Source organism: Cupressus sempervirens, chromosome 11, assembly GCF_028749045.1.
Source record: "Cupressus sempervirens isolate cs-2001-9-10 chromosome 11, ASM2874904v1, whole genome shotgun sequence".
Classification (NCBI taxonomy): domain Eukaryota; kingdom Viridiplantae; phylum Streptophyta; class Pinopsida; order Cupressales; family Cupressaceae; genus Cupressus; species Cupressus sempervirens.
This window is the reverse complement of record NC_143128.1, coordinates 765,013,961-765,025,373: the sequence shown is the minus strand read 5'-3', so window position 1 is coordinate 765,025,373 and position 11,413 is coordinate 765,013,961. Positions and strand designations below refer to the sequence as shown.

The window sequence follows — 11,413 nt, the reverse complement described above, 5'->3', positions numbered from 1 at the left end:
ACAAGAGTATAATAAATCTTTTAGATCACCTTTAAAAAAAATTCAATAAATTTTTGTGTCTCTGCTTTGAACACACTAAATAATTTTGCAAGTTTCATCATTCTCTTAAATAGAGAAGCAAATTTGTACATGTGAAACATAAGAGAACTAGTTTTCAAAGAAACTGAACAAGTTAGGACAGTCATACAAGAATGCCCTCTTTGTATTTACATCATTGAGATATCCTTTTTTAACAAAAAATAAACTTCAAACTCTAACTGTTAAACTACTGAAACCAAAAGATGGTTTTCATTTTTAAACAAACAAAAATAGCCCATCAACTCCTTCAAACTGATTCAAAATATTTCACAATATATGCTTCAAGAAATCTGAACCAAGTTAGTTAGGGTTTATTCCTAAACATCCTTATTCATTTTGTGATTGAAGAAGAATCTTTTACACAAAGAAAGAAAATTATATTCATCTTTTTCAAACCCTCTTGCTTTTAAAGGAGCACATGAAAATGATATTTCAACAAACCCTTTGTGAATCAAAAGAAATAGACTATGATTTTTGAGTCAAGAATTAAAAAAATTTCTTTCAAAATCACATTCAAAGCACTATTTTGTTCAACAGAAAGACAAAGAATCAGCCATACCTATTACGCACATACCTTTCCTTTTAAGAAGATTGAAAGATGGAAAGCCCTTATTCTTTCCTTGCTCCTATAGCACATCTTTAAACCCTTTTACGTCCATTTTTCTCTAGTGAAAAATGCTTGCACCAAAGTATACAAAATACATATAAGAATCAAAAAAATATTTCTCAATCTCTGCATATCAACATCTGAGCAAATGATGAATTTACCTTGACAATCATAAAATCTTGCTGTTACCAATCCTTTCAAAAAATTGCCATATCGGAGTATGTAAATCACCATGACAGAGTATTAGTTTTCTCAAAGAAACAATGAACTGAACTGTTCATTATCGATACCCAGAATAAAAGCAACTTTTAAAAATCTTTTCATTCCACCATACAAGATTGACATCTAGCAAGCTCTTCTGAAAGCACATTTAACTTACTGCATGCAGTGATAGATCTCATAAATGCCACATAAAACCCGTGCTTGTTATTTACCAAGGCTTTTTAAAGGCATTTCCGATGCCACAACATTTAGTAACTTTGTTGAAACATAGTCATTTACCCTTGTTTTTAATGCCACAACATTTAACACCTTTGCTAACACGTAGTCTGTGCATAAAACGAGATAAAAAAACATAGTCAACAAGACATTGATGTTATCTAGAAGGAAATGATTCCTTGCTTTTGCCCCAATTAAGAGAAAACATGAACTATTTGATTTTAAATAAATGAATTTTAATAAAACCCAAACATTAAAGATATAAAAATATAAAATATATTGAGTTGCATACATACTTGATTCTATGGATGCCCACATTTTCACCTCCTAAGGCTATGGAGGATATGCATCCAACAATATAACATGATGATTAAAATCTAATGCATGTTCTTTTGTCTGACTTAATGCTTTATGTGGTTAAAGATTTGCATCACAAACTACTCTAAAGTCTTCCTATGATAAACTTATGCAAACATGATTGGACTCAACTCCTCGATATGTTAGAAACATGTTTTTTAGATGACACTATTAGGAACACCTAACATGCTCGAAGAACTTACCCTCTAAGAATGAAAAATATCACATTTATTATTTCAATTAAAATCCTTAATGTTTGGTGCATGTGAAATTAATTCTACATTTGATTTCAAACAACAATTGGAAAGTTAAGGAGAGTAGTTACATTAAGTTGGAATCCCCTAACATGTGTCCAATAGAGTCTCAACTCTAATATATTTTAATAAAATTCTAGCTATCAAATATACAAAGGAATTGAAGTTAAGATATAGTAGTTTTTGAAAAAAAAAAACTTCAAGACTTTAGCATCAAAATCTCAGATCAAACTCGGTGATCCGTCATCAAGATAAAGAGAGTCAAAGGAATAATAACTCCCTTGACTCTCTTCATCATCATGATCCTCATGTAGACTGACAATATTTTCTTTGAAGTGAATGGTGGTCCTTCATGATTACAAATAATGCAAAAATTTACCCTCAACTCCCAGCTGCTTGCTTTAAATATATCATGTTGGGTTTTCAAGTATATCTTTTGTATCTTCTCATTAGATATAAATTTTTTTTTAAAATTATTCTAATATTATGTTCCTGATGTGAATATATATAAAAATTTATTCTCATAAATGTTTTCTTATTGTTGAACTTCTAACAAATTCTTGTTAGAAATGTTGTTAAAATCTATGAAATACTCTATCAACTTATCCCTTGAACTTCTTATAGATATAAGTACTAGTTAATAAAATGAATGTATACTTTTAGAGAAAAAAACAAGATAACAGCTGATAGAACTTTTCCCTACACTGTTGCGTGAAAAATTATAATCTATGTACACATAAAATTGTAGCTTGAATCGGTGAATCAATATAAAATGACGATGTTAAAAACAACCTAAGAAAAAATTAGCCAGAAATTACAATTATAGTACTGGGTCTAAGGAATCTTCAATTATTTTAATACTGTACAGAGGTCGATTCTCATAATTTATGATGGTATAATGAATTGTGGTCGGAATTTGACTTTAGTTCACATTAAATTCAACAATATTGTCGGTATTTTGAATAGATGGGCGAATCGAATACAACGGACTAATAAAATCTAATTAATAAAATATAGCAACCTAAAATTAGTATTCAATTAAAAGCGGTGTTACATATAAACTTGCTATGCTTAAAATATTCTTCCCAAAATGAGGCAGGGTGATATTTTCTTCTGAATTTGTCTTGGTTCCAATGACATTCCACTACATTTTTCATGTTCTATTCCCAAATAATTAATATCAAAACTCCTTTTGGTAACAAAAGGTCAGTTCTTAGAGTGGTTACCGTGGATTTTGAGCAATTCCTTATACTTGGTCTTACGGTTGCATGTGGAGTGAACATGCAGGACCAAACTTGGCGCTATTTTCTAGTTAATCAAGACTGATTCAATCCCAAAATAATGCCTGGAAGATTCTTCACTTCATCTATCCTTTGATTTCTCGATTTTGACCCTGTCAAATCCCTGACTACAAGAAAAACAAACTATCAAAAGCATGCTTTAGGGTTCTAAAAATAATAGAGACGCATGGACTGCTATCTGAATGGGCATATCTGCTATCTTCTTGTATACGCTTAGAAAACAAATCCCATTCAGTATTGTCAAATCTAACAATTTGCAAAACTAAAAATTATAACAATTTATATTTTTAAAATTATAAAATTATAAAAGTGAAATAGGAATATGTATTCTAATTCTATCTATTTAGATGGAATAACAAATACTCATTTTTGGACTAAAATTCTACTTATTTAGAATTTGAAATTGTAAGAATTTACATATGCCTATTCCACTCATATTCCCACCAAACAGATCCTTACCCAATTCTGAAATTTCTCATAGCTCCATATATCATATTTATAGTTTTTAAGTTCCTGACATATACAGGTAGCGGACATGTGCATCACTTCGGCCTTCAAATCAGATAGAAAGCTGACATGCATTGTTGTTTATCTTTTTGTGTTGTCATTTACAATTTATACTTTAACATGGCTCTGAGCAATGAGCCCTCAAGGGTAAATAGGATAGCCAAGCTGCTGGAAAATATAAATGATCACAGAAACTTTGACTCCTTATAATCACTTTTCTAATGCAAGAAACGTAGCGTTTGTTTCGCTGATCCAATCTAACATTTTTTCCTTGAACCAAAAAATATATATATTTTTCAGATAATAAATTATTATCTCCCAAACAAACTGGATGGCTCAACAAAACTATTACCCGTCAATTTGTCTATTTGAAGCAGAAACAAGAAGGCGTCGCTAGAATTTTCTGTGTTTATCACTTCGATGCTGTTCAAGTTTATCCTATACAGGCCATGCTGAGATTGAATGAATCTCAGGGAAGCCAGCTTCAGTACAAAAAAAATGTTCAACACGCTGTGTTTGGGTATGACATTCAAAGTTCGTGTCTAAACCGGCACTCTCAACATAATACGTGACTAATATGAACTCCTATCTTATTATTAATAAAAGAATTGTTTTTTTTAAGATTGATGCTGAGATCTTCACTTCAAACTCCAGCTCCACCACTCCATTTCCACCGTTTTACAAATAATTTTTAGAATACTTCAGTTCAGGAGTAGTTTAAACAAGAAGCATGCTGTACATATGGCATGCATTAGATGATATTTTTGGATGCATTTTAGTTTAGTCTTAGTTACTTCTTCTCCCATTCATAATCATTGGCATGGATAATGCAATTATCTTAGCTTTCTTTTTTAATTTAAAGACTTGCGTTCCAAGCAGTATACAGTCTTTCCTTTTGTAATAATTTCCTTCAATTAGATTAATAAAAGATCATGATTCTGTCCCCAAAACAAAGTATGCTCTGTTCTTGAGCAAAGTTATTTTACTGTTATGGTGTATTGGATATTATTTTTCTTTGTTGTTGTTTGGATCTTTCCAGGTTTCTACATTTGGTATCAGAGCTGAAGGTGTTTGGAAGACAACAACATGGCAAACAATTTGCAAATCCCAGAGTTTGATGGAGTTGATTACCAATATTGGTCAATCAAGATGAAGACTTTTTTGATTGGGAAAGATTTTTGGGAGATCGTTGAATCTGGATATGAAGAGCCTACAGACTGAAATACTCTCCAACCTAATGACAGGAGATTGAAGAAAGAAGCTGAGAAGAAGAATGCAATGGCATTGTTTCACATTCAGATGGCTCTTGATAAGAGCTTGTTTCCTCGAATTGTTGATGCACAGACAACAAAAGAGGCCTGGAAGACTCTAAAAGATGCTTACCATGGCAATGATCAGATCAAGGTTGTAAAGCTACAAACCTTGAAAAGAGAATATGAGAACTTGAAGATGAAGGAGACAGAGAGTGTGGGAGATTTCTGTGTGAGAGTGAAAGATGTGACTCATAAAATGGCCACTTTGGGTGAATCTATTGCTCAAGAGAAAATAATACAAAAGGTATTGAGATCTCTAACCCCAAGATGGAATATTGTAGTAATTGCCATAGAAGAAAGAAAAAATTTAGCTACCATGGAGTATGATGAATTGGTTGGATCTCTTATATCACATGAGGATAGAATAAGGGACACATCTACCAGTGTTTAGGAGAAGGCTTTTGCTTCCCAATTGCAAATTTCAAAGAACGATGGTGCTAGCAGCAGTAGTAACAACAACAAAGGTTCGGGAAGGGGCCAAAATCAAAAATTTTCAAGAGGATCTAGAGGAAGAGGAGGTGCTCAAGGAGGAAGAGGTACAAGCAGATTTGATAAAAGGAACGTCCAATGCTATCATTGCAATAAGTATGGACATTTTGAGAGAGAGTGTAGACTGAAATTAGGTAACAATAATGCAAATTATGCCCAACAAGATGAGGATCCTTCCTCGGGTAATTTATTTTTGTGTTATGGGAAAGGTGAAAGTAATGTGAATGATGTTTGGTATTTGGATTTTGGATGCTCTAACCATATGTCTAGTAACAGAGAAATATTTTCAAAGCTTGATGATAGTTACAGATCCAATATTACCTTTGGTAATAACAATACTATGGATGTTGCGGCCAAAGGAGCCATGGATGTTCAGACAAAGGAAGGTATGAAAAGTGTTCAAGATATTTATTATACTCCCAAGTTAAAGCATAATTTATTGAGTGTTGGGCAGTTATGTGAGAAGAATTATAGAGTGGTATTTGAGAACATGCATTGTACTATCTATGATAAGAATAAAAAAAATAAAGTGATTACAGTTGTTCCTATGACAAAGAATAGGATGTTTCCTTTGAAGTTTGGTCAAAATGATAATCAGCTTGTCAATATGGCTTATGAGGATAAAAGTTGGTTGTGGCATCTCAGGTATGGCCATTTGAATTTCAATAGTTTGAAGAATCTAACATCAAATACATTAGTTCTTGGATTTCCTAAGGTTGAAGAGCATAAACAGATTTGTGAAGCATGTGCAAAAGGGAAACATTCAAGGGAATCATTTCCAAAAGGCAATGCATGGCAGGCCCAATACCCACTTCAACTTATTCATTCAGATATTTGTGGTCCAATGCAAACACAAAGTTTGGGTAAGTCGTCATATTTCATTTCTTTTATTGATGATTACTCACGCATTTGTTGGGTATATTTTTTGAAGACTAAGGATGAAGCCTTTCATACATTCAAGAGATTTAAAGCTCATGTAGAAAATGAGAAAGGGAACACAATCAGATGTTTGAGAATAGATTGAGAAGGAGAGTTTTGCTCAAATGATTTTCAAAATTTTTGTGAGATGAATGGCATCAAAAGACAACTCACAACTGCATACACACCCCAACAGAATGGAGTGGCTGAAAGGAAGAACCGTACTGTGGTAGAAATGGCAAGGAGCATGTTACAAACCAAGGGTTTAAACAATTCTTATTGGGCTGATTCAGTTGCTACAGCCGTATATATTCTCAACAGGAGTCCTACAAGTGCCCTACACAAGATGACTCCATATGAAGCATGGTATGAGAAAAAGCCTAATGTAAATCATTTTAAAGTTTTTGATTGTTTGGCTTATGTTCACATTCCTTATCAGAATAGGTAAAAGCTAGATGCTAAAAGTGAATCATGTATTTTTGTGGGCTATAGTGAGGAAAGCAAAGCTTATAGATTATTCAATCCTATTACTAATAAGATTGTTGTTTCAAGAGATGTGATTTTTGATGAAGGGGGAGTTTATGGTCATAAAAAACAACATGTTGAAAAGCCAAAATTAGTTTTGGATGATGATGATATTGCTGATAATGATAATGAGCAGCTAGCTAATGGTTCTATTTCAAGATCACCAAGCCCACCAAGAAACCCCTCACCAATCCCAAGAGCAAGTCCATCCTCAAGTCCTCCAAGGAAGGTAAGAAGATTGAGTGATATTTATGAGAGGTGTCAAAATCAAGCACATGAAGAAGATCCAATAGGTGAGATAGTAAATTTTGTATTACTTACTAAAGCTGATTTTGAGCCATCATGTTTTGAAGATGCATGTGCTAATGAGGTTTGGATGCAAGCAATGAATAAAGAGATGGATTCTATTGATAAGAATAAAACATGGGAGCTTGTAGATCTTCCACATAAGAAGAAGAAGATTGGCACAAAATGGGTCTATAAGACCAAGTATAATAGTGATGGGAGTGTTGAAAGACACAAGGCAAGATTGGTTGCTAAAGGTTTCACTCAAAGGTATGGCATTGATTATGAAGAAACTTTTGCACCAGTAGTAAGACAAGAAACTATTAGGATGCTAATCTCTCTTGCAACTCAAAAAAAATGGAGTATTCATCACATAGATGTGAAAAGTGCCTTCTTGAATGGGTACTTAGAACAAGAGGTATATGTGGGACAGCCACAAGGTTTTGAGATTCAAGGCAAAGAAGATTATGTCTACAAGTTGAAGAAGGCTTTGTATGGCCTCAAGCAAGCACCACGTGCATGGAGAATAGATGGATATTTTCAGCAAAATGGCTTTCAAAGAAGTAAGAGTGAACCTACCCTTTACTACAAACAAGAAGGTAATGAAATTCTCATTGTGAGTTTGTATGTTGATGGTTTTTTATATATGGGTAGTAGTTCAAAGATGAAAGATGAATTTAAAGTTGCTATGATGAATGAGTTTGAGATGAAAGATTTAGGTCTCATGAAATACTTTCTTGGCATGGAGGTTTATCAAGGTAAAGATGAAATTTTTATTTGTGAAGAAAAGTATGCAAAAGATATGTTGAAAAAATTTGATATGGCTGATTGTAAACCTCTTTCCACTCCAATTTCTCATGGAATTACATTATGTAGAGATGATGGTGCTAAAATTGTTGATGAGACATTATACAGGAGCATTGTGGGGAGTTTGATGTTTTTAACTCACACAAGGCCTGATATTGCTTATTCAGTTTCGTTGGTCTCAAGGTATATGAAAAATCCATCAGAGGAACATATGAAGGCAGCCAAGAGAATATTGAGGTATGTGAAAAGCACAGTAGATTTTGGCATTCACTATTCTTCTAATAAGTTTGAGCTTGTTGGCTTTAGTGATTTAGATTGGGGAGGTTGTTTGGATGACCGAAAATCTACGTCTGGTAATTGTTTTTCTTTGGGTTCTGGTTTAATTACATGGAGTTCAAAGAAGCAAAGTATGGTTGCTCTCTTTTCTACAGAAGCAGAATATGTTGCGGTCACTTCAGCTGGCACACAAGCTTTATGGCTTAGAAAGCTTCTTGAAGAAATTGGAGATATACAGGTTCAGCCTACTGTGATTTTTTGTGACAACATAAGTGCCATTAAATTGGCCAAGAATCCGGTTCATCACAGCAAGATCAAACACTTTGATCTTAAACAACATTTTATCAGAGATTTGGTACAAAATAAAGCGGTTGAGTTGAAGTACATCAGCATAAAGGAACAAATTGCAAACATCTTCACAAAGGCAGTTACAAAAGATCAGTTTTTGGTACTCAGAGATCAAATTGTGAGTCCTCTCAGCATCAAGGGGGAGTATGAAGATTGATGCTGAGATCTTCACTTCAAACTCCAGCTCCACCACTCCATTTCCACCATTCTACAAATAATTTTTAGAATACTTCAGTTCAGGAGTAGTTTAAACAAGAAGCATGCTGTACATATGGCATGCATTAGATGATATTTTTGGATGCATTTTAATTTAGTCTTAGTTACTTCTTCTCCCATTCGTAATCATTGGCATGGATAATGCAATTATCTTAGCTTTCTTTTTTAATTTAAAGACTTGTGTTCCAAGAAGTATACAGTCTTTCCTTTTGTAATAATTTCCTTCAATTAGATTAATAAAAGATCATGATTCTGTCCCCAAAACAAGGTATGCTCTGTGCTTGAGCAAAGTTATTTTACTGTTATGGTGTATTGGATATTATTTTTCTTTGCTGTTGTTTGGATCTTTCCCGGTTTCTACACTTTTTATGTGTACTTAAAGAAACATTCAAACTTGTTTCAATTACGAAAATCATCTAGTATCCCTTGTTGAGTAAACATTGAATTGATCTATGTTTCATTCACATCACGGCTTTCAAAATGCATGCCACTTCTTACTATACCTAGTTGGTCCTTAAAAGAAAATAAATTAACCACGAACTATACTTATGGAAATCCAGACGCATCCTATTAATCAATAACAAGTGAAAGCAAAATAGTTGATATGAAATGAAACATTCAAAGATAAACCTCTGCAATAACCACTTCATAGGAGTGTTCACTTAAAAGAGCTTAAAGATATATGTGAATCCTCAAGCATGAAAACTTGAAATAATCCTTTCTACAAGGCCGTTACATCTCTGCTGTTGGGAGAATAAGATCCAAAAATAGCCCAAAATCTTATACATTGAATACCTGGATCTTCCTTAAATGAAAAGATGCTTGTATTTTCTTCAGAAATCTCTTTGATTTCTTCATCTTCAATTTACAATTCTCTATAAGTAATAGATCCACAATCAAAAGATCCTTGAGGGAACGCAAGGAGAGTTCCTCCAGCATTTTCCATGCTGTTTAAGCATCTCCATTGCCTTGGCCTTCGTCTTGGCCGTACAATCAACCTGCAAGAGCATGCAGAGCTTTGCCACCGCCCCAACATGCAACATTTCCTTCAAAACACGCTCAGAGGGAGAAAACTGGCAGAGCGACCAAAGAATCCGAACAGCTTTCTCGCTACCCAATTCCGAGACTCTCAATATCTTCTTAGACACCGCAGGTATACCCATGGCGTGGTCAGCCAAGGCAGCCCTTCCTTCTGCACAGCCACACAACACATCGAGAAGACATAACATCCTCTCGCAGCTGTTCTTTCTCTCTGAAGTCTGACATGGAAGCAAGTCAATCAAGGCAGAAACGGCCCCCGCCTCAATAGCCTTAATTCTGCTCTTCCTGCTGTTCATAGTCATCGCGGTTAACACCCTAAGGGCCGCCACAGTAGCCTGTTCGCACACCTCCTCAGTCAAAACCTCAATCAGCCCTTCGATTAAATCATCATTGGCGTTCAAAACAAACCGCTCCACGCATTTCCGGGACACCGTCTGTGAAAGCACGGCGGCATGAAATCGGGCGTTGGAAGTACCCCGCTTGAGAATGGCGGCCACGGAAGCCAGGCATTTTGCACTGGCGAGCAAATCAAGCGTCTCATCTGGCAACGGGTTGAGAGAATGAAGAATCCCCAACGCGTCCTCGCAAGCCACGTTAACGCTGTAGCCGCAACCGGTTTCATCCGGTTCCGCAGATTGGCTTTCAAGGAGTTCGATCAGGACCGCCGGTGCTTCTGACAAAGCGACGCACAGTCTGTGGGCATCGCTTTTCTTGGTCAGAGATCTCAGCTTTTTCAAGCCCTTTACCGGAAAAGTAGGCACTGGGCAGGTCTTTATGTCCAGGAGCAACTCATTTAGATGTTTCGTATCCAGTGCCGGCTCTGGCGGGGCGACGCTACAGACGCCCGTGGAGGAGGAGTTGGAGTTGGCAGCGCACCAGTGGTGAATGAGGCGGCGCAGGGTGTGGTTGGGTGTCAGCTCCCGATTCTCCAGTGTTCGCATTGTGGCGGGGCAGGTGTTTTTGCCGACCTCGTACATCCATCTCTCTATGCTCTCCCTCTCGTACGTGACGCCCGTGCACACAGTTACTGGATCCTCCATGATTTGGAGAGATATCGAGCACACGAAGTACGAAGGGATTTCCACCTCCACCATCTCATCCATCGTCTTAGATGTTCTGCAAATACCTAACGTCCCCAGACCTCTCAACGCTGAAACCAATTATTGTGTTTGAGCATGTAGACACCTAACTACAAAGGTATATATTTGTACGGAAACAAAACTGTGGCTGATGGGAAGACGTGCAGGGCTTCGTTATGTATGAAGGGGTTGTGAAGAGGCTACGCTGTTTTGTAATGGAGGATTTCACGCGTACGCGCTTACTCTTTATAGACGCAATCCTGCCAGCCTTTTCAATGGCTCTGTTGGTAAGTTAGCGAAGGTCAAATCTAACGTCGGTGGTGATAGTTGTGAACTATTCAACGGGTATCATTACAAACGGAGCCCCGAAAACCCCATGTTCAGATTTGCAGTTCTCGTTAGTGCCGTCAATACAAACACCTCAAAATCTTTGTTAAACTATTTCAATTACAAGGTGACTAAGATTCGAGAGCCGATGCCGACGGTTTAGTTCTTTAGTTATTACAATGAAGTCGTCGGTGGATTGCGCCTAGTGCAGCTTTTGTTGATCCAAATGCACTGTTGACCTGACTTA

At 36.0% G+C, this 11,413-nt stretch overlaps 1 pseudogene; it reads right to left on the bottom strand.

Annotated features, from left to right (window-relative positions):
- Window positions 1-9,425: 9,425 nt before the first annotated feature.
- LOC149531849 (E3 ubiquitin-protein ligase PUB22 pseudogene) lies at window positions 9,426-10,994 on the bottom strand (annotated as a pseudogene).
- Window positions 10,995-11,413: the final 419 nt, after the last annotated feature.